Genomic DNA, 23,187 nt, shown 5'->3' with positions numbered 1-23,187 from the left:
ATGATTTAGTATATTGCTGCTGCTTGCAATGAAAATTAATTTCTGGTATGTGTTACATAGACCAAAGTTTTGCTTATATACTGAAAGAAAGTAGCTGATCCACAATTAAAAAATTAAGCACTGGCAGGAACTTAATGCTTTTCTTAGGATCTACTGAATGTCACAAAGTATTGCGGGGTAGTAAGTCAGTTTAGGGTTCTTGTTTTTTTTAACAGAGTTATTCCCCATGTTTGATCTTAAGCAAAGGTCAGGTGGAGGCTCACCTGCAAAATGTGACTGTCTTAAGAGGATGCTGATTTGGGAAGGTTTTTTGTAAACCATCCCAAATCAAGGCACTAACTGGGACAATGAAGAAAAGGCAACTTTCCTTTTGAAAATGCAAAAGCCTTAGATCTGCCTCTAGTTTTTGTTGCAATAATTTTCATTTAGTGCAGTACCAGAAAAATTGTGCCTAATAACTACTGCCCATTAATTATACCAGGGATTGTGAGAGCAGAAAAGAAAAGAAAGTTGAAACAGGTGTGCGCAGATAGACATTTAAACAGATGGAGCATAGAATGACTGATTTTGCTTCGTGGCCAGAGCTAACATTATTGAGCTTTGACCTGCCTGGTCATCAAACTTCAGTTTTATCTGTTACATCAGAGGAATCTGACACGAAAGGCTGTAAACCATACCTGAAGGTCAGAAGTTAAGCATCTTTGGGCTGGCAAGATTGTGTGCCTGACACCTTACTATATCATAGTACTGTTATCTGGTTTAGAACTTAATTCTAACATTGAGAGTTTTGTTGGAGACAAATAGACGTACATGCAATCTGCTAAAAGTTAAGCCATTTTTAAAATAAAAGTGTCAAAACTAATCCTCAGTGTAGGTATGTGTCTGATTAATATGCTAAGTAGATTGGGGCAGCTAAATCCAAGCTACGTTCCTTGACAATAATCCCAAGATGTCTGCACTTGTACAGTATGCATGAGAGAAATGAAATCCACTTTTGCAGTGGGCATTTTTCACCTCTCCTCATGCAGCCCCTTTGTGCCCCCTAAACCTATTCTATTTCCCCCCTCCAATTTTTCAGAGCAGATTTTTTTGGGGGTGGGAGTCTATCTGCACATGCAACAATTTATTTGAATCCTCCCCATAGTTATAATTTTCCAGTTGTATACAGTACTATATAACATTTTTCAGCATCTGATTGGAGATCTTGTCTCCTTCAAATAAATTAGAAGTGAAAAGTCAAGAATAAATCCTGATTATAGATTGTGGTTTGTTTAGAGTGAGGTAAACCATGAGCTTTGGTTCACACATAACGCTAAGACAAACCACAGCTTAGCTTCAGGTAGTAGAGCAGCCGCAAGAACGGATAAGGAGGAAATGGGCTGCAATTTTCTCTCTGAGTTCCAGCTTGCTGGTTTGTTCCTGGTAAGCCAAAGTTTGTCTTACTATTCATGCAAACCAGGCCAAATATATGAATGAATTACATTGCTTCTAACATTTTGAAGGTGGATAAAGGGAATTAATCTCTGCCTGAAAAATAATGACCACCAGGCTCCTCAAGAAAGAATTTCCTATAGCAGTTTCTTGATTATGGTGCTAATAATGTTCATTAAAGTAACAGAAATTTGTATCCTATGAAAATGATGAAATGACAATGCTAAGGTTGACTCCAAACCATGGTTTAAATTAGTGTAAAGCCCAAACCATGATTTGAATTTCCATACATAAACAGGCAATGGCATGGTTACCCAGACTGCACAAATGTGTACAAAGAATAAGCTTTGGCTACAGCTCACAGCAACAGCTGTGAGGTTCAGACTATAAACCAAGCTAAAATTTGGTTTAGCTCAACTGAGAGCTACTCTCCGGTAAGCCCACATTTGTGCCAGTCCCAATAAGCCATAAATTAATTTCCCATGTAATGTGAAACATGCCACTCTTTGGCTTAGAGCAGCTTTTGTTTTCCATCTACGGAGCTTCATAAGGTCCCTCTTCTATCTCTGTGGCCACTGGAAGTAAAATGACAACTGCAATTATGCTTTGTCATTTTTTTTTTCAAATCATGGTTTCTGTTTGTGGACTGATGTCAAACTGGACATCATGCCAAACCCACACTTAAGCAGCCTTAGCCATTGTTTGGGATGATGTTTGAATTGATCTAACTTGTGGTGCTCTGACAACTTTGTGGAAGTGATTTGATAATGAAAAAAGAGAGAGCTTTACATTGGAAAACGTCCTGCTATTCTAGTATGTGCATGGAGAACCAGAAGTTAGTGCAAGAATTAGGATAGCATCTTTACCTCATCAGCTCATGGAGTGCGTTTCTCCTTGTGAAAAGGCATTGATCTATTATATTACTAGTCCAATTAATAAAATTACATTCTGGCATGTAACCAGGTTTTAAAAGCAGGTTGCTGTTTAGAGCCAATCTGACAAAAGAGGTTTGTGATTGTGGCCATATACCTGAAATTGCCTTATTTTACTTTGTCTCCTCTCCAAACCCACCAGATTTTGTTATGTTCTAATCCTGGCACTCCTTTGCTCTGCCCTCTGGCCATCCTTGGTTCCACCTGCTGGCTTCACCCTTGTTATCAATAGTTTTTTAATCAAAAAATGGCCATGTTCCCTTTTGGCCACATATATTTCTGACACAGAGGAAAACGTGGTGGCAAGGAAGGGTTAGGAGGCAAGAAGGAGCCAGAGAACAGATGAAACCAGCTTTCTTTGGAAGCGCTTAGATACCATTTTCTTATTAGCACACTTGCTAGGAGGAGTGAGTTGATTCTATCAGGTTCTGTTGGCTGTCTGCTGAAATTTTGCAAGCTCTCCATTTCTCTGTAATGGAGAGATTGGAGGTGGTTGCCTGATAGCCAAGAGAGGCAGTGATTTGCCCACCTTGACAGGAGTGTAGTTACAGAATAGAAGCTGCCCTCCACCTGACAGATACATCACAGGTAATTAAACACATAGGATTTGCACAACTGAATTGTGGAGATTGGGAAAACGGAGGGAGAATGCTTTGGTTACTTACAGCCCTAATTAAAACATGTGTATCATTTATGTGCCACTGTTAAGGGCTATTGCTGTTATTAGGGGTTTTACAGAAGGCCAAGGATCTTAGAAGGCCAAGGGTCAGGTAATACTAATGCTGGTCCATCAACTGCATTCACGACATAAAATCACAGAATCATAGAGTTGGAGGGGACCCAAGGGTCATCTAGTCCAACCCACTGCAATGCAGGGCTCTCCGCAAAAGCATCCATGACTGATGGCCATCCAACCTCTGCTTAAAAACCTCCAATGTGGAGAGCCTTAACCTCCCAAATTATTTGTTCCACCCTCTGATTTGGCTAGCCAGTCCAGAACTGGCAGTGATATAATATGCTACTCACCTCTCCCACAATTTTTGTCACTATTAAATTGAGCTCACCCGGTCGCCCTACTACTCCCTGCAAGATAGCAGAAATTTCACATACTCCTGTTATCCAGATAGTAAAATATAAATGGTTCTGAAATAAGGTTATATTCTTCTTCCCGTATCTTACAAAAATACGCAAAAGTCCTATGGTGGCTCCATTGTGTCTTATCTTTTTCAAGAGATTATGGCTCAGGTGTGTGTGTGTGTGTGTGTGTGTGTGAGAGAGAGAGAGAGAGAGAGAGAGACAGACAGACAGACAGACAGACAGACAGACAGACAGACAGACAGACAGACAATGCTCTTGTTGGTTCTTAAGTTTGGAACTTTCTTATTTAAAAAAAATGTTTTTATTTATTTCAGCAGTACATTAATTTCAAAGTAGTGAAAAACCTCTTAAGGGAACAGAAATGTATTAGTTTCTTAACTAATTTGAGCACTGAAAGCTGTAAGGTAAAGGTAAAGGGACCCCTGACCATTAGGTCCAGTCGTGACCGACTCTGGGGTTGCGCGCTCATCTCGCATTATTGGCCGAGGGAGCCGGCGTATAGCTTCCAGGTCATGTGGCCAGCATGACAAAGCCGCTTCTGGCAAACCAGAGCAGCACATGGAAACGCCGTTTACCTTCCAGCTGTAGCGGTTCCTATTTATCTACTTGCACTTTGAGGTGCTTTCAAACTGCTAGGTTGGCAGGAGCTGGGACCAAGCAACGGGAGCTCACCCCGTCACAGGGATTCGAACCGGCGACCTTCTGATCAGCAAGCCCTAGGCTCAGTGGTTTAACCCACAGCGCCACCTGGGTCCCTACTGAAAGCTGTACCGTACTGCAATTCCCGTTTTTCAGGCTTGGTAAAACTGGAAGAAACCTGCATCACTAGTGAGGAATTTCCTGAACTTTTCCATAGAAATGTAACAATAGCAATAATAATAATAATGACAAAGAAATCTGCTCATTAATATCATAAGCTAGGTCTGTGTAAATTCTGTCCTTATTTTGATACTATTGGTGTGTTCTCTAGCTTGCCAAAATGAAAGAGCTTTTGTTCAATATTTTCTCCCCAACATAGCATACTTACTTAGCCCATGTCAACACATGGACCCCTGAAAACTAAAACAGGCCTGTACATTCATATGTATGGTAACATTCCAAGTGGTGTGTAAACATCATCATTCAGGCTGCATTTCAGGATGTTGCATTTAGATTTTTTTGTTCTTATATGAAGGAGTTGAGCTTAGTTTCCCAATCAGTCTATGCACCAAAGGGTGATGGGAGGAGAATCACTTTTTGCAAGGGGAAGAGCAGATAAGGTTAATAGATTAAGTTATAATTTTGGTAATCAATCTGCCAATTAACTCATAAAGAAATGCATCTTATGCGAGGGTTCAGTTCCAGGGGGTCCACACATAAATGCAAAAACATGTAGAGCCAGGAACCCTCGGAATGGGCTTTGGGAAGGTAGTGTGATGACTCTGGGATGCTTTCAGAGCCCTTGCACCATCTTCCTAAAGCCAGGTAATCCCAGACCACAGCTGTGTGGGAGTATGTTGGGAAATAAGTAAATGGAGAGTATACACACTCCACTCTCATTTTATTTATTCCCCCCCCCCCGACATCTGTGCAAAGCTGTGATTGTGTAAGTCGCAGTTAAATTTTAAGTGAATTTTTAGTTCAACTGTGTCCTGGTCTATTCAATCACAGGTTAATTTCCTTCATATTGCAGGTGAGTATGAAACTAAAACATTAGGGAGCAGGCTGGGTCAGCATCTAGCTTTCTATGCGCAGAGTGAATACCCAAATCTAAATTCATTATCGTTAAAAAGTTCATGAATACTGTTCCTTGTTTTTCTCCAGTCCTTATTTGGTTCAGCACAGCAGTGAAGTTTGGTATTCCAATAAGAACTACTGATTATGCAACGTGTAAATCAGAGAACTATTGAAAGCCAAATGTTCATATTCAAGAGTACCTACTTCTGCATGGTTTGTGAAACTGACAAGGCATTGATTGTGCTGCTCCAGGAACAGCTTGGAAGGGAAACATAGCACTTGCTCCTTGTTGCCGTGTAGCAGTTCATTTTTGGGGGGGTTGTTGTCGGATTACTGAAATAAAGCATGCGAAATTATTCCTATCCTAAAGTGCTATATAAACAGTATGTGAGATTTAGGAACTCCACAGAGATGGAGTTAGATACATTTTAAATTGAGTATCTGTCCCTTAATAATTCATTAAAAATAAAAATAATAATAAAAAAATTCCAGTAGCACCTTAGAGACCAACTAAGTTTGTCATTGGTATGAACTTTTGTGTGCATGCACACTTCTTTAGATTAATAATTCATATTATTTTTTGGCACATCAATTATAGTGTCTCAACTGTTCTGACACACATGGCAACTGCTGGGATTTAAGAGCGGTACAGACCTGTATTTATAGTTTCACCCACAGCTATAAATGTGAAGCCATTTCAGATTTTAGATTTTTACCTAATGGAACTGGTGTTTCCATAGCAAACTCGCTAAAAACACTTTTGGTAGCAAATTCATGATTCGGCTTTAAGAATCACTTGTACCAATATTACAAGGCTAAGCAACTGTAAGAACTGTAAAACCCTTTAAGGGATATCAGCTAACCATCAGGTTGCCAACACACAAGCTATGGCTGGAGCATGCATCCCTTCTTCCAAAGTGAGAACTTCAGCATTAAACTGTACAAAATGCATATATATTTATAATTTTGATCCTTTGTTACTTCTAGGAAAATTCCTTGCCACCTTCCTTCCTGAGGGGGCAAAAGTACATGTTGATGTTGATTTGAAAGCTGTCAAGGTCCTATAAATAAAGAGCCTAGTTTGTGAGCGATGGACTCAGCTACACAGGTCAATTTATAATGTTAAAATGTGTTATAAAAATGTGACACCAGATGGTGCTGCAGAGCAGAATCCAAAGCCAATGGGAGATTGCCTTGGGAGCCTTTCTCCTCCCTATAGTGTTTTTTCCCATGGCATTTTTAAAATATCTGTATAGATCCAGCCCTAGTCTCCAGTTTTCAGCCTTCAATTCGAGCTAGCCAGCCACCCTTCCCATGGGCCATAGGATCATAGAATTTTAGAGTTGGAAGGGATCCTGAGAATCATCTACTCCAACCCCTTGCAGTGCAGGAACCCTGCCCACAGCTGTCCCTGTGTAGGATCAAATCACCAGCCTTCCGGTTAATAGCCAGACACACTGACCCATTGTGGCACAAATATGTTTGCTCAAATGCTATTGTGAGTCGAGAACCCGCCACCCACTTGAGGAAATAAAGACACAATGACACAATGTATTTAAGTTAATGGGTGAAAAGGTCACAACTTTATTGGTTACAGTATGTGAGTGGTATTGGCTTAGGCATTGGATTGGACAGACTAGATGACACCCCCCACTCAGCGTGGAGTCATCAAAGGTTAGCAACCAGAAGGTGGAGCCTGTTGATGCAAATACAACTGAAAGCCCCCCCCTGATGCCACCGGGGGTCGTGCCATGGCCCTAGCCACCAGCAGGGCATCGGCTGGGATCCACGATCGCTGGATTCCTTTAACAGAATACCCTAAAGATGGAGCGGTAGGCAATAGCCCGAACCTTGCCCCCTTCGACACATCACAGATATACCAATGCCTAACCGCCAATAAAGTTGTAGCGATTTGCTATGAGGTAGGTGAAAAAACCAAGAGGCGTGAGCCAATTTGCCAGATGGACAAAAAAACTCCTAACAGACCCCTTGGGCAACCAAGGCAATCAACCGAAGTCCGTAGCAATGTCAAAGCAAAGAATGACCTAAAGGGAGGGTGGGCAGGAGATCCGATAGGAAACCTGGCGCAAAATGGAGCCAGGAAACTGCCGCGGGTGCATTAAAGTGCAGCTAGACCCTGCCCCAGAGCCAGCCCTATTGGTTGGCTACTGGAGGCGCGGCGCGGCAGCAAGGGCAGGTAAGGCAAGGGGCCGACACGCCCCCTTGCCAATGCGGGAGCGGCTTCCGTTCACAACCCCTCCCCTCTGCAATGAGGAGAAACTTTCTTCTGACAGGTTGTTTTTCTGGCAGGAAGGTAGAGGACTTTTGATGTGATGCAACAATTGGTTCTTAAAATGGTTTCCATCAGCATGTAAGAATGAAAACACCCTGGTATTTAGGGCTGTCTCTAGGCTCGGGCTGGGTGGTGCAAGGCGCTAGGGCGCCTAGCCACCAGGGGCGCGGAAGGGGCGCAGAACGGCTGGTGTCTGGGAGCAGCTGCTGTCGGCGCCCCCCCCCCCACGGCGGCAGTAGTGCACGGTCATTGAGCTTCCTCCATGAAGTAGAATCAGCGAGACTCCTGCCTAGAGCGGTACCATGTGCCTGCTGCCACTCTCGGCAGGAGTCTCGCTGATTCTGCTTAATGGAGGAAGCTCAATGGCCGCGCGCCACCGCCGTGTCCCGGAGCGGCCACTGGAGGGAGGCGCCAAGGAGGGGCCGGTCCAGGGCGGGAGGCCCAGGCCAGCCCCCTGCAAGGTGGGCTCCGCCATCCTCCATCTCCACCCCTCAGCGGCGCACTACTGCCGCCGTGGCGGTGGGGCGCCGGAGGATTCTTGCACCACGACGCTGGATACCCTTAAGACATTACTGCTGGTATTCTTCCATATAGGGCTGAGGTTTTCAACCTTTTTGTGTCTAAGGCTCCCTTGACCAACTACATTCTTTCTGCGACACCCCTGTGGGTCACCCCTTGCCTGCAGAACTGGCAGCCTCTCACCCTTTTTCGAACACCCTCCCTTGTGGCAGGTTCCCTCAGCTTCCTCTTCTCTCCATGTTGGACTTATCCCTTGATACTACACAACTTGGGCTCTTGGGATTCCAGCTCAATACGTAAGGTTGTTGGAATGCCGGAATCAGTTGTGATATGGATGGGTCTTCACCATTTTTTACTTAAGTCGGTGAGACATAGATTTTGTACGAGATTTTTTATGTGTTCTTAAGGCAACAGTTCAGCTTCCAGGTAGAAAATAAAAGCAAAAATGCCAGATTCTTTTCAAATTATCACATTCTTTCAAATTTGAGAAGTGAATAAAAATGTTTTTCTTGGCTTGCCCATAGGAAAGTAGATAATGGGAAGTTTTCTGCATTGGTTTAAGACAGTTTCTCTGAATTGAAACTGCAGAGGGCAGTGCAAATCATAGATGCCATAGCTGGTATTTTCTCTTTCGGTATTTTACTACTACATCGTGCATTGCAGCAAAAATAATTCAGTTTTTTTAAAATAAAAAAACCCAAAAGCCTTGAGCCCTGAAATTATGTGTCAGCATATGGAGAATTGGGGAACCCAACTGAAATGTGCATATATAGGCTGAGCAATTAGCTCCCCACCCAACTCACAGCATGCTCAGATGGCAAACATCTGCTCAGTCCTGGAAATTGGGAATAGGCTGTCAAGAGATTTCGTCTCTGGGTGGTGCCTCCCTTCCGTCAACATCACTGCCTTTTTGCAAATGCAACCTTTGGTTTCTGTGAGAGTGATATGAGTCAGGTCACTAATGATAGCTGGGTGATACAAAGCTCTGGCATGGCTTCTCCCTTCTCCGTCTGTTCTTTTCTTTCCGTTGGATTTAATCCTTTCTTTAAAAGATTTTAAAATTAAACATTGGCAACACAAGGGGACAATGGGGGAGGAGCAATGACAGGGCAAAAAAGGAGTTCAGCAATCTCCACTCATCAATAATGTGTTTTTCCCCCTAAAAATATAATTATAATCCAGACATTCAAAATGAGGGATGTATACCTTGTTTTTGCTGTCTCCTCCTCCTGTGTTCCTTCTCACATTCCAGAATGGAAATTAGTTGCAATCCTAGCACTTCACATCCATATATTATACTTTTTCATCTGGAACAAAACCCCAGCATGAGTTAAGAAGCCTCTAACACCTTTTGAAATGGTTCGGTGCTAAATTCTCTGTTGTGATAAAGTGAGGTGCAAAACCATTAAAACTGAAGATAGAAGAAGCTATTAGTTCAGATGCTCAATTCTTTTTGCACTGGTTATATATAGTATTGACCATTGCTCTCATAAAAACCCCAGGAGGTGTCTTTCCTCTGCTGCCCTGGAGAGATAATTTCACAAGTCAACACAGGAATATTACCTTGCTATGCAGCCAGAACGCCCTCCCTTCCTCCTTTTCATTTTCCATTCCATTACTTTAAGTTTCTACTCATCATTTCATCTTCTTAACCACTCATTAACATCTTTGAATTGAGGATGACTTTGAACATTACATTCAGGCAGATGGGTGAATAACTTGCACTTCCAGTATATCATGTGGGAACACAGGGGAGTCAGTGCTAATCCAAACAAATTCTTGTTTATTAGGATATGAAACCCCTGGGTGTTTTAGTCACACCCATGTGCTTCTCATATCCCATTCAACCAGTGGAGGCTGGTCCATGAGGGCAATCAGAACACTGTCCCACCAACCTACTCTGCCAGCCCCACTTGCCTGTCTTCTTAGACAACCTGCCCTGCTGGTGGCCTGGTGGTGCTTAAGTCTCAATTATTTTGCCCTTGTCGAGCTCAGCAGGGAGGAGGATGGAGACTAACCTACAACTAGCTGACTCCATCTGCCAGTGGTTCTGCTTGTCATTGACTCTGACTGCCCATGCTGTTGGTCTCTCTGCCTTCAATGGGCACCAGCCATTGAAGACAGGCAAGTGTTCAATGTACCTCTCAGTTTCTGGTGAGCAAAAACTTGCGCATGGTGCAGTTGTTGAAGAGATTGTTATGGGAAATGCAAGTTTGCAGCAGAACGTTCAAATGTTGTTGTTTTTTAGTGTGTTATCTAGCTCTCCCTGTACTCAACAGCTCAGAATGGGTAAAATTCAGAAAAAAATACTCCAAGCAGCAAATTGTAGATCAACAGAGGCCTTCTGTTCATCAGCTATAAATGATTAAAATAAAGTAAGCTCCACTTGTAAAACACTTAACCTCTAAAACGTTGAGAGGTTTGTGATCACTTGTGATCACTTAATTGAATTGTTTTGATGGTAAAAGCCACCACTGAATGAATGTTTGGTGGGGCTCTCTCTGTTATTGGACAACCCCAAGGCATCTTCATGATGATGATTATATTGTCTCTAGAATATCAGCGTAATTGACAAAACCCGATTAGATTAAATAGTGATGCCCACAGCAGCTATGTGCTGTACTATCTGTATGTAGCGTACACATCGTGTCATCTCTACCTGCCCTTTTTGAGGCAGCGTTCTTATATCTAAACATCTTGATAGTTTTCTTCCCAGCATTTACAGGGTGTGACTATTCAGTATTTATGGCCAACAATACCTTTGAATCCCTTATCAGCTTTCATTGGAGTCTTTGAAAAGATCTACGAAATGAAGAAACTTTCTGTTCAGTGTGCTGGAAATATCTCTGGAAATATTTTTTCCAAAAGATAAAGGCGTCAAGCCAGGAATGTTCAATGGTCCTATTGTTTTTGTGAATCTCTGCTCAGATATTTCCTGTTTCAAAAACTCATGAATTTGGGTCCAGTTCCTTGCTGGTCTAAACTACAACCCTACACCCAAAGGATTTTCTTTTCGGGGCCCTCATTGCCTTCTTTGAGATTGCCCAGCTGTCATAGTGCTGCGGTGACAATCTACACAGGTAGAATTCCTCTGCCAGGGTCTAGAATAGACCTAGCAATGCTGTGCCCTCTTGTCTTGGTCCCCAGCCCCCAGCTTGTTTGCTTACTCCCTTGCTACCCACAGTACACAGTCTTAGCCCTATGGACTAGTTTCCTGAGAATCTGAACATTCCATTCCATCACAGCAGCTCAGCCAATTGAAATTAGAGTTTCTTGCAGCACTGTAGGTGGATTCAGCACATCTGCAATCAAGGCTTTTGCATTTATTGATTGAAGGGAAAAAACCTGACAGCCCTCCCCTCACATGATAATAAACGTGATTGATAAAACTATGTTGTTGATAGAACTGGGATTGGTTATATCTGCGTAAGATCTTTATATTACCCAGGGGACTTAGCAGAGGCCACCAAATTTAGTGATTTATGCCAGCCGTCCTGCTGAATTTTATGAAAGCTATACTCTATTTTATCCTATTTAAAACATTAAGCGATTAATCGTTTATAAACTCTTTTAAAAGAGTAAAGGCCATTATAGCTTTTGTTACAACAGAGCCCTTTGTTTGAAACTATTAATAGAGAACCAGCATGGCATATGGTAATACTTGGAGCTAAATAACTATTTTGAACACCTAGGCTTGATTACATGGACTCTCCTTTAGCAAGTATATTTCTTTACACTACAACTAGCAGCTGAAGCTGTAGAGAGTGGGGCTTACTCTTGGAAATAGTCTCCCTTGCAAAGTGTAAGCTCATATTTTCTTCTGGCACCCCTGAGTATAGCTCCTTCTCTGCTACAGCAACATAATTATATTGCTTTCACACTTCTCAGTACAATATCCTTTTCACTCCTTAATGATATGGATGTTAGAAAGGTATTAATATTGTGCCAGTCCCAGACCGAGGGGGCTCCTCAAAACACTACCATCTGAGTGGTTTAACAGAGAAAGCCCCAAAATTTGTACACACACAGAACTGTTGGCAACAACAAAGAAGGAAAGTGAATAGTTACAAGCCAACGGACAGAAAAAGGGGATAGTGGAACACAAATGTACACAACAAGTTGTATGAATAGTACCATGAGGCTTTTATCGCACTTGGAGTACTTCAGTTGTATATTATACCAGTTCTAACTCTTCAGCAGTCCGGCCAGGACTGATGATGTAGGTAGACATTGCTGTAGACAATGTGAAGTTGCCTCATTATTACTACACAAACATATAGGACACACAAGCTTAATTTATATACTACCTTCCTGCACAGACAATCCATGTGGCTAACTGGCATGAATTCCCTTAAAGCATTCTGGGAACTGCAGTTTTATGAAAATTCTGAGAATTCTTTGTTAGAAGTCACTACTTCTCTCAGAGAATTGTGTTCAGATTTCCTTGGGGAAAACCATAAAAAATCTGAATCAGTTTAAACTTTAAATGAAGTATCTTAACTGAGACCTAGGTGTGGGTTTTATGCCAGGCTATATCCACGTCTTCAGTCCCTCTTCTGCCCCAACTGGGCTAACAGGACGACTGGAGCACCTTCTGCTTCAATAAACAATGGATACTGCGGCAGAGGTTTTTAATCCTCTTTATTACTTCGAGCTAATGAGTATTTACAGAATATATACATAGGCTGTGTGAAAGTTACAAACAGCTCTCACTGCAAACACACAGCATAACAGAGAGCCAGAGCTACTCACAACAGCTACAGAGCAATATAGCAATACCACACCCCACTAAATTAGCAGAGTCAGGAAGGCAATTGAGTGAAGGAACAGTTCCCGCCCACATCTCTCTCTGGAGCCTATCATCTGATTCTCACATTGGGAGGGGTGAAAATGCTAACACTAGGAACTAACTTAAAATAAACAAAATTCATTCCTTTCAGACATTTAGATCAATTTTTTATTTACAAATTTAAAATCTTATAAGAAATATCTAGAGTCTCAAAGAAATAACTTGTGGACTCAACAAAGGGATTAATAAAACATAATTATAATTTCGTATAAATGGAACTGACATGCAGCAGGGCTATTTTATTACAGTATATCCTTTGATGTAAAATGCAACATACATTGCGAAGCTTTGTCTCAATTCAGGCTTTAACAAGAGAGAGAGAGCGAAAAAGAGTATGTGAAAGTGGCAAATCTGTGTTTCCATTAATAAAATGTGAGTGAAAGTAGCAGTGGAATGTGTAATTCTAGGAAGGCTCCTTTTTAATAAAATTGTGCAATCAAAATCTGAACAGCAAAATGCAGAATTCTGGGACTTGTCTTCATTGTGCAAATGGAATAAATCTGAATATTTTTTTATTTTTTTATTTTTACTAGCTTGCATAATTTATTCTCGGTTTTCCAATTCTAGAGAACAGCAAGGGCTTTCCTCATGCAGAGCAAAGGAGTTGTTGTGGAGAAAACACAGCTATATACAACTATTGAAAAGCTTGCAAGCTGAGATGCTCAGAAATATGTAACCATGTCCCTGTACCACATTTGTATGTTTATCTTCTGGATAAGACCCCTGGTCTGCAGATCTTATGTAATTTCCCATTTGGGAGCATTCCCATTCTCCCCCCCCCCCCCGCCCCACCGGTTGGCCTGTGTGAGAAGGAAGTGGAGTGGGTGTTTGAAAGTGACCTCCCATCCCAAAGCTGCTGCTGTTTTCGGCCCAGACATTAGGCAGGGTGAGACCACTGCTTCAGGCAGAAAAGCAAACAAGCCCAGGCACTGACGATTTCGGGCATGATTGTGTCCATTTTGGGAGAGGATCTCGTGAGATCTTGTGGAGTGCACACAAGTGCTCATGTGATTTGAATAGGATCTGGCCACAAAGGGATGCTATCTTGCCTGAAATCTGCATCCCCATCAGCGGCAAATGCTGGGCAGGTGCAGGCCTGCGGCGGCAGAGCAAGCAGTGGCAGAGGAGCAGGCAGGTAGTGGTGGGAGCAGTGGCTATGCAGAGTGGCACTTCCCGTTTTCCTCAAGTGGCAAAAGAGGACATGCTGACCCCTGTGTTTCCATCACATCTGCCACTCCCCCCCCCCATTAGAAACTTCAGTGCCAGGATGTACCCTTCAGGTTTTCAGTTGTTTACCCCTATTATAGTCTGATCCCAGACTTCTGGTGTCAACGAAATAAGAGCATGCACTCATGAAAGTGTCATGAAAGATTACAAAGCTTGGTGCTTTAGCATGAAACTAAGAGCAAGAGAAGCACTTCTCCTGTATGACTTGTTACCTGTGAATGATATTCTGTTCGTATAATGGCTGAGAGGCTTGCAAGGAATAGATGTCTTAAGAGATATCCTGCCCCAAAAAGTTCGGTTACGCTCATTCAGAGTCTGTGTGTGTTGGTTTGGCTTCACAGCTGTGCATTTCTTTATTGACAGGTTCCACACTTCAAATATATTTGTCTGGTTTTGGATGTAAATAATTATCTAAATGTAAATCCTGAGGCAATCTTAAACGTGCATCCTCAGAATAGAGTTCCTTTGAAAGCAGTGGAACTTCTAAGTATATGCCTAGAGTGAGGGTACAAATACCATTTCCATGTACGCGTTTTAAATGTCCCCAGTTGTGAAAGAATGAGAGGCAGATAAAATAAACCCTTTTTGCCAAAAAGTAATTTAAGAGAAAATGTTACAATGGCCTAATGCAAATTGAATGAGTCTCTCAGCATTGTTCCCAGTGGACAAATATGCTCATTACCAAAACTAGCTACTCATAAGTAACCTAATTTACATCTTTATTAATTTAGTATAGTTGCTTCCTTCTTCATCATCTCATAAGAGATACAAAATAGGCACCGCTTTGCTTGTGTTAAGAGCATTAAACCTTTTGCCTTAAGAGTGGCATTTTGTATCTTGAATACTACACATTTGTCATTGGCAGCTGACCTGAATTGCTGGGGGAGGGTGGGTGAATTTAAGCCTGATGTTAAGGTCACATTTTCCCTGTGTGGACCTGGTCAGTAGGGTAGAAATGCCCAGAAATGAAGCATATTTGACCCAAACATGAGGTGCACTGCATAGGTAAGGTTAGGAACTTGGTCTAGGTTGTGGAGCACCCCTTTAAGCTACCAGGGGGAGAGAAACAGAGACAGTTTCAGAGGGTTTTCTCTGCCACCCTGAAAAGGCAAATTATGAATCTACCCTTGATAGCTGTACCAGAGTAGGATGGGGTGACACTGGGCCAAAAGCAGCTGCACAGTAATGCAATGGAAAGGGGGAGAGGAGAAAGTTGAAAGCAGAAGGAAAGAGAGAGAGGATTTTTTTAAAACACAACAAAAAACCATAACCTTTCTTATGAACTCCCAAGAATGCATCAGTGGGAAAGAGGGAATGAAATCCTCAGTGCCAGGATAAGGTGAAATGGGGAGAATAGGGGATGGAGTGGGCATCTTGATCGACACTTTCAGGAGGGAACAGGGATTGGCCAGAGGTTTTCCCCAACAAAGGGCATGGACCAGTTATATAGTGGGGGGGGGGGGAATCAGGTGGCAGTTGAAAAGGATTTTCTCTGTTCATCTGTTGCTGTCCTGCCTAGAGAGTGCTAGATACAGGAAGGGTGTGTTTTGAGGCAAGATTTCAGGGCTTAGAATTGTCATTTATGGCAGGGTGTCGTGCTGATTGAATGAGGCTGTGGAAAACTTTGCCATTTGTGCATCCCAACGTTTTCATACCTCAAGGCACAGAGGGCCAGGATGCTCTCTTTTCCATGACAACTGGTCCTACAAACACACCCTGCTCTGGATAGCCACCTCTTGCCAACTAAACTTCCCATACAAGATGGCAACTGAGATACAAAAGTGAGGGGGGAATTGAGGTGATGCTCTCTGGTAATACCCCTTGTAAATTTTTACCTATATATTTCTTCCTTTTTCATTCTGATTTCTAGCCCAGACTGTATTAAAGTCTGTTGGATGGCTTGCAGTTTGCTACACAAATACAAACAGCAATAAAAACAAGACAAAACTGAATGCTAAAACAGTTAAAACTGCCAGCACATTTTTAAATCTAAGTAGGGTCTGGTATGGTTTCAGATTGGATAGGGGAACTCGTGTTGAGATTCCTGCATTGCAGGGGGTTGGGCTAAATGACCCCCAGTGGAACTACCTCTCTTCTCCTTTCATGCCCTCAAAAATCTACCTGGCGCGTCCTCCAACTCTCTGGAGCAGCCTTTGAAGGGTGTCTAGGAGGGGAAAGCTCTGCTGTGCAAGTGGAACAGCATTGCTGGATAAGACCCACAGCTGGGAAGAACATGAAACAGGATGGCAAGGTTACTTGTTAGTGCAAATATTTTTTTATTACTCTTAAATAAATTAAATGTAGGGCGACAAATTAACCAACACTTCAAGGCATATGGTCTTTCATGCGCATAGCATGACCCAAGATCCAGGGAGTTTGACTGCTGCACTTGTTGTCCCTTGTGTCACCAGTACACAAGTTTTTGTTTTGTTTTGTTTTGCTAATCCTGGCATATCAATTAATCCACAATATCTACTTATCTCAACTTTAATGTAAGCAGGTAAAAAAAGAGACCACTCACTATTGTGTGGAAAGGAGAAACAATATATATGTATATTTAAAGCTGAGGCATTTGTGGATGGCGTTAATACTGGGGAGCCATCAGATTCACAGAAAGACAGGTGCTCTTTGCTCCGTCAGTAGCTAAGAAAAGGGGCTGCATGGGTATGAGCAAGATGATGCAATGTGCTGACAATACAACACAATCTGGGAGGTTCAGTCAAGTTCAGAGCAAACGGGCAATCCAATTCTGAAGAGCACGAACAGACGTACTGCCAAAATGAGATGGGCTGATGAGATACTTGCATGTTGGCTCTCTGTAAGGGAACATTAGAAGGGGAAGAACAGCAGTCATTTATTCCACTGGGAAAATTCCAGAATGATTTTTGTTCTAAAGCTCCTGAAATTTATTTGTGCCCCGTCCCCCGTCCCCCCCGCAATACCTGCTGAGAGTGACTGTACTAGCTGAAGTCATCCTTTGCTCCTCTCCTCCATTGCTCATTTTGTTTAAAAAGGGTGATTCCCCCCCCATACCAGTAACCATAGAGATGCTTAATAGCTACAGCTCCTGCCTTAACTGTCCTCGCAGCAAAATCTCTTCCTCCCCCACTCCCCTGGTGCAGTACAGCAGATTATTAGCATGTTTAACTGTCTTAAGTTATAGTTCCCATCCAGAGGGGGGTGGGGGGCGAGCCTCTCTCTCTCTCTCTCTCTCTCTCTCTCTCTCTCTCTCTCTCTCTCTCTCTCTCTCTCTCTCTCTCTCTCTCTTCTTCTTCTTCTTCTTCTTCTTCTTCTTCTTCTTCTTCTTCTTCTTCTTCTTCTTCTTCTTCTTCTTCTTCTTCTTCTTCTTCTTCTGCAATGCCAAGGAGGCTGCATAAGCTTTAAAGGACTGGGTGGGAAAGGCTAAGTCGAGACAGGAAAGAGGTGCTGTTTGTCAGTAGAATCATAGAACTGTAGAGTTCAAAGAAACCTGAGGGTCATCTAGTCCAGCCCCCTGCAATGCAGGAATCTCAACTAAATTATCTTGACAGATAGACACCCAACCTCTGCTTAAAAACCTCCAGTGAAGGAGTGTCTACCACCTTTTGTGGGAGTCTGTTCCACTCTCAACCAGCTCTTACCATCTGAAAGTTATTCGTGATGTTTAGTCGGAATCTCATTTTTTGTACCTTGAAGCCATTGGTCCACGTCCTACCCTCCAGAGCAGGAGAAAGCAAGCTTGTTCTCTCTTTCATGTGACATATGCAGGATATTTGAAGATGGCTGACATATCTCCTCTCAGTCCCCTCTTTTCCAGGCTAAACATACCCAGCTCCCTCAACTGTTCCTCATAAGGCTTGGTTTCCAGACCCTTGATCATCTTGATTGCCCTCCTCTGCACTCCTCATGCTTGTCAACATCCTTCTTAAATTGTGGTGCCCAGAACTGGACACAGTATTCCAGGTGTGGTCCAACCAAGGCAGAATAAAGTGGTACTATTACATCCCTTGATTTGGACACTGGACTTCTGAGGATGCCAATGACAGAAAGTTGCACCAACTCATGCAGCTGTGAACTAGGATTGTGTATAGGCTTCCCAGCTAGCATGTGCCGAAGTTTCAAGGTCTGTGAGGTTTGTTGTTGCTACAAGTATTTCATAACCCATTATTATTGCACTGTTGCAATATGCTACAGTTATGTAGCATAACTGTTGTTATGCTAAATGAATGTTAATGGAACAATGTCTGTGTAATAAACTGTCAGTTAGGCTCCATACACTGTATGTGTTGTTTTTTTACATTATGAGGTATTGTCGACCCTGCTGATTTACATGGAACTGTTTTCTTTAACTGGAAAAGGGAAGAACTCAATAAAACACGTGTTTCTCTTCCCACCTTGCCAACAACATTTTGCTTAGTAACTTCTAAGTCATTTGACATTATTACTTGCCAACTATTTTGTTGTCCAGTGCTCTTGTTGAGATATGGTGGGGCGAGAGCAACTGGACACACAACTTTTTTTTCTAGCAATAGCTGAATTTATAGCTTTACCCTTTTAGGGTTGCCATACGTCCGGAATGTCCCAGATGTAGCCAAAATACTGCAGTTGAAAGCAGTATCTGGGCAGAAATTGCTAAAAAATGTCATGGCAACCCATAAAAAGCTCAACAACTTTTGTCTTTTGAAATATGGCAACCCTACCTTAGCACAACTTATGAAAATATTTTTACAATTACATCATAATAATTTTTATTTGGGAGTGGAATTGACTCCCAAATTAGTGTTTATAGGTCTGTATGTGTCTCCGCATTATTTCCTCTTGACTTCCCAGGAATAAGACCTGGGATGCATAACAGATACTTAATCTTTCTGTAACATCTTAATCTTTCTGTAATAATCTTTCTGTAACATCTTCCAGTAACCTGACAATTGTTCATTTGTACTTTTGAGATTAATCATTACATACATATTCATAGCTGCAATCCTATGCCCGCTTACTATTCCTATCAGACATAGTGAGATTTATTGATGAGTAAACAAGGCACGGTTATGAACTCAACTGCCCTTGGAGCACTCTCTGTTACCTTCTGTGTTCACTATATTTAAAAAAGCAAATTAGCAGGTTTGGGGTCAACCATTTGACACTTCCATACTCTCAAGTAGTTCAGTTAGGTAGGTCATGTTGCAAAACTTTGAAAGTGTCATTCTGTTGCATGGTTTTCATCTGCTTGTATATAATATTTCTGCTGATGTTTCCAATCCACAGCAGAGAATTTGTGGCTCAGCTAGTACATTTGTGTCATTAGCTATGGTGGCAAAGCCTGGTTTATAGCAGAAATGTAATTGCACCTTTTACTTGTAGCATGATATCTTTCTTTGAAAGCCAAAATAATGCTTGAGCATAATGTATATTTTCTCTTACAAGCAAGCTTCTTATTTCTTAGAGAAGTTTTAAAAAGTGTTCGGAAGATAAGAAGGAATGTGTGTGTGTAGTGTGCATGCTGTGGTAACTTCGCATTTATAATCCCAAGAGATCTGTTTTTTTCAGCAGCACATGCTACTGCATGTAAAACATTTTTTTAAAAATGGATTCATATAAATTTTTGGTGTTCTGTTGCCTGTGTGTACATTTGGCAGTGACACAAAAGGAAACCGCTTGATGCTTTCCCTGGGATTAGAGGCCTGATTACCAAGGACACGTTTTGGTTGGTTGCAATTAAAATGCTTGTCATGCATTCGATACCAGGAACCCTTTTGACAGACGGCTTAAGCTGAGGCAAGTGCAGCATCCTATTGTAAGTGAGTGATGGCGGAGCTGGCTGCCTTGCCGTCATTCTGGAAAATTCTGTGGCCAGCGAGCTCCCTCTGTGTCTCCCACTCGGCCTCTTTTCCTTTTCACCACTGCGGGGACTTCATCTGATTTGCAGTTTTCCTCTTCCCCGACACACATACGGAAGCTGCAAGCTGGTGGCTGGCAGACTGTGTCTGTCTGGAGATAGACAGAGAGCTCACGGATACTAATACTCTGGGAGAATGGTTATGCTGCAGTTATTTAAGGATATGCCTTTGTTGGTATCGAAGCACAGGAGCTGGTAATGTTTTTTTTCCCCTTTTTGTTTTACCACCAGCTTTATCTGTGCCTTTTTAAATACCTGCAATATGCTGATCTACAGAAGCCCTTCCTGCTATATATATTAGGTGCAGAATTTGCAAATACTGGATGACTGCAGGCTCTGTATGGAAGGCATAGGGTATACATATGTTTGCATGCCATGCATTTATTTAATTGCTTTGGTATATGGGTGGGGTTTTTTGTGGGGGGAAATTTTGCATGCATTTTTGGGTTGCATTTTAAACTAAATGGGTGCTTTTTGTACAGAAATGGAGGATAATACTTTTCCAGTGTAATAATATTAAGTGTGTGTGTATGTTATTTTTTAGATTCTCCAGCCTTTTCTTTCTAACCAGACACACGCCTTGGGTTTGACTTGCTTGCAGACAAAAGGTAAGGCACAGCTCGTTTTTCACCTGTCCGTAACTCACACAGGGGAGTGGGTGTTTCATTCACAGGCGATCTTTTGCATACGACTTTTTATTCTATTCTGCCGCACAGTACTATAGCTTTTCTTGGGCGTTACGGCTTGCCCATGGAGTATACCATTGTGGAAGTTCATTGTGATGGCTGCATTCTTAAAAACTACTTGATGCATGGAGACGTAAGCTCAGCCATTTTGGCCACTGGGGTTGCCTCAAAGCAAAAACAAAAAAACTAAAAACCTTTGCTTTTCTCGATCACCTGTCGGAGCTGGACAAACAAAACAAGCACAAGCATTATTCAGCCCTTTATTCTCAACCATTCTAGATAAAGGGTGTTAAGGGTGGGGGAACCTTTCTCCCTAAAAATTAACTGTGGTTGCAGTTCTGTGTAAAGGAGTACATAAGGGATTTAATACCTTGGCTTGTTTCAGTAGGTAGAGTCTGCCACATACAGATAGAGCCGTGTTTGTTTCTAGGGAGGGAAAAGTATATTTTTGTTATCCCCCCCCCCCAATTGTAACTAAGAGATACATGTATCCTTGCCATTGATTTTCATGCTGTATCTTTATTTGGTAGGGATGTGAGGAAACAGCAAATGCATCCCTTTTGTTACCCCCCCCCCAAAAAAAAATCAAGCCATTCAGCTTATAAGAGGCTACGCCTACATGTTGCCACAAAAGCTGCAGAACATTTTGTTGCTGAGACACAGCAGAATATACATATATTATCCTGCCTTCCACTCATTCCTTTTTCGTTGCTGTAACAACACTTTGCAGCCATCTGCATGAGATACTGAGAAAAGAAAGCAAAATGTCTCTCTTTTTTCTCTCCCTCTGGAATACATCTAATACAATACTCCATAACACAAAATCTGGGAACTGTTCTTTTTTGTTGGGGTTTTGAATGGGGCCTAATCTGTTCTGGACACCCTCTCAGTCTGTGGAGCTTTTGAGTTTTATGGTTTATTCAGACCATTTTTCTTTTTTTTGCTGATCACTTCACCTTTACCTAAGGTTCTATAAATATAGTCCATGTCCCGTGTTCACCTTAATGTAGTCACATAATGTTTTATCACACATTCACGTGAATAAGTGTGTTTGCACACACATACGTCACATAAGTGCAATTGCCAAAGCATCAAGACTGGCTGTATTTCTCTGTAACCCAAAGTTGACTGTGATACATTGTGTCAAATGGCATGCACGTGTTTGTGTGTTCAAGGTATGTGTTTTTGTGTGCCTGCATGCCTGTCTGTGGGCTTCACATGTTAAGTTCTTAACTGTTGTCTGCCTCCCTGAATCTGAACTATCATACTGTTTTATATACTGATTCCCTCCCCCCAATGTCAACTATATATTTAGGAGAGATCAAATGCAACTAAGCTTCAAAAGCACATTCTGCTTTTTGCGTTCATTTTCCTCTGCTATTTGTTGCCTTAACTGCAGCGCCTTGTCATCTTTATGTTTACCTGGTTTTTAAAAAGAATATGAACATGGGAAGCTGCTTTAAAGTGAATCAGATATTGCTTACTATGGTCTCCCCTGAATGGCACTACAGTGGTGCCTCGACATAAGAATTTGATCTGTTCCGAAGGCACCTTCGTAGGTCGAAAAATTCATAAGTCGAAAAATGCCATTGGAAACGCGATTTCCCATAGGAATGCATTGGAAACGGAAAAATTTGTAAGTCAAAGCAACCCCATCTGAAAATTTGTAAGCCGAAAAATCCCTATCTAAAACTGCCGTGGTTTTCTTTCGGATGTCGAGACATTCATAAGCGCACGGCCATTACCCCCATTTGTAAGTCAAAAAATTCGGTTGTCAAGTCGTTTGTAAGTCGAGGTACCACTGTAGCTCTGCAGGATCTCTGGCAGAGGCCTTTCCCAGGACCTGCAATATGGGCTCATTCTTCTTGCAGACCATGTGCTCTGCCATGTAACGATAGCCCTCCTCCACACATGAGTTGCTCTCTCCTTTGAGATGCTGGGGACCTTCTGCCATTAAGGCTAGTTCATGTTTCAGACCACGTGCGGATTGTATCCTTTGCTCACTTAGATCTCTTTGTCAGATTTTGGCAAATTTCCTTAAAAATAACTCAACAACTTTGGCCAACAAACAAACAAAAAAAGGCCAACAACCTTTGTGTCCAGATTTTCACTTTTTGAAATATGACAACCCTATGATTATTATGCACAATAAAATGGGTATAGGTACAAGGTATGGAAGTTACAGGCACAAATTCTTCTGCTGAACAAAGTGGAGGGACATTATCACAAGATCTTATGAGATATAAAAAGTTAAGTACACAAAAAAATGCTCTTTGTTGTTCCATGCAGTTCTTTTGCCATTTAATATTGCATGTATTTCAGTGTTGGCTTTTAAACCTGGCTAATAATCTTGTTTGCTGAGGTCTAATGGCCTGCCACTACCCATAGAAACATGATATGGTACCTCTACTGTTGATAGAAAAAGAGGCTCTCCAACTAGCATTTGAAGCTCTGTGATATGGGGTGCCACTTGGGAGAATGATTGGACTGGGAAGTTCACCTGCTACCTCTCTCCTCCTGAGCACCCACTCCAGAAACCACTATTTCCTCTTTAAAGAGGT

At 42.0% G+C, this 23,187-nt stretch overlaps 1 protein-coding gene across 15 annotated transcripts in view; it reads left to right on the top strand.

Annotated features, from left to right (window-relative positions):
- Window positions 1-23,187, top strand: part of MAP2 (microtubule associated protein 2) — a 241,407-nt gene that overhangs the window by 81,110 nt on the left and 137,110 nt on the right. For 11 of the 15 annotated variants that reach the window (XM_088669015.1, XM_060282211.2, XM_060282236.2 and 8 more), the window contains exon 4: window positions 20,485-20,548. The gene's annotated coding sequence lies outside the window, so the exon portion shown is untranslated. Of the gene's footprint in view, window positions 1-19,984; window positions 20,136-20,484; window positions 20,549-23,187 lie in introns of those variants that run through there. The other 4 variants (XM_088669041.1, XM_088668988.1, XM_088669314.1 and 1 more) reach the window with 1 other exon arrangement.

The sequence above is a fragment of the Zootoca vivipara genome, chromosome 1, assembly GCF_965207765.1.
Source record: "Zootoca vivipara chromosome 1, rZooViv2.hap1.1, whole genome shotgun sequence".
NCBI classification, from domain to species: Eukaryota; Metazoa; Chordata; class Lepidosauria; order Squamata; family Lacertidae; genus Zootoca; species Zootoca vivipara.
This window is presented reverse-complemented; position numbering and strand designations above follow the sequence as displayed.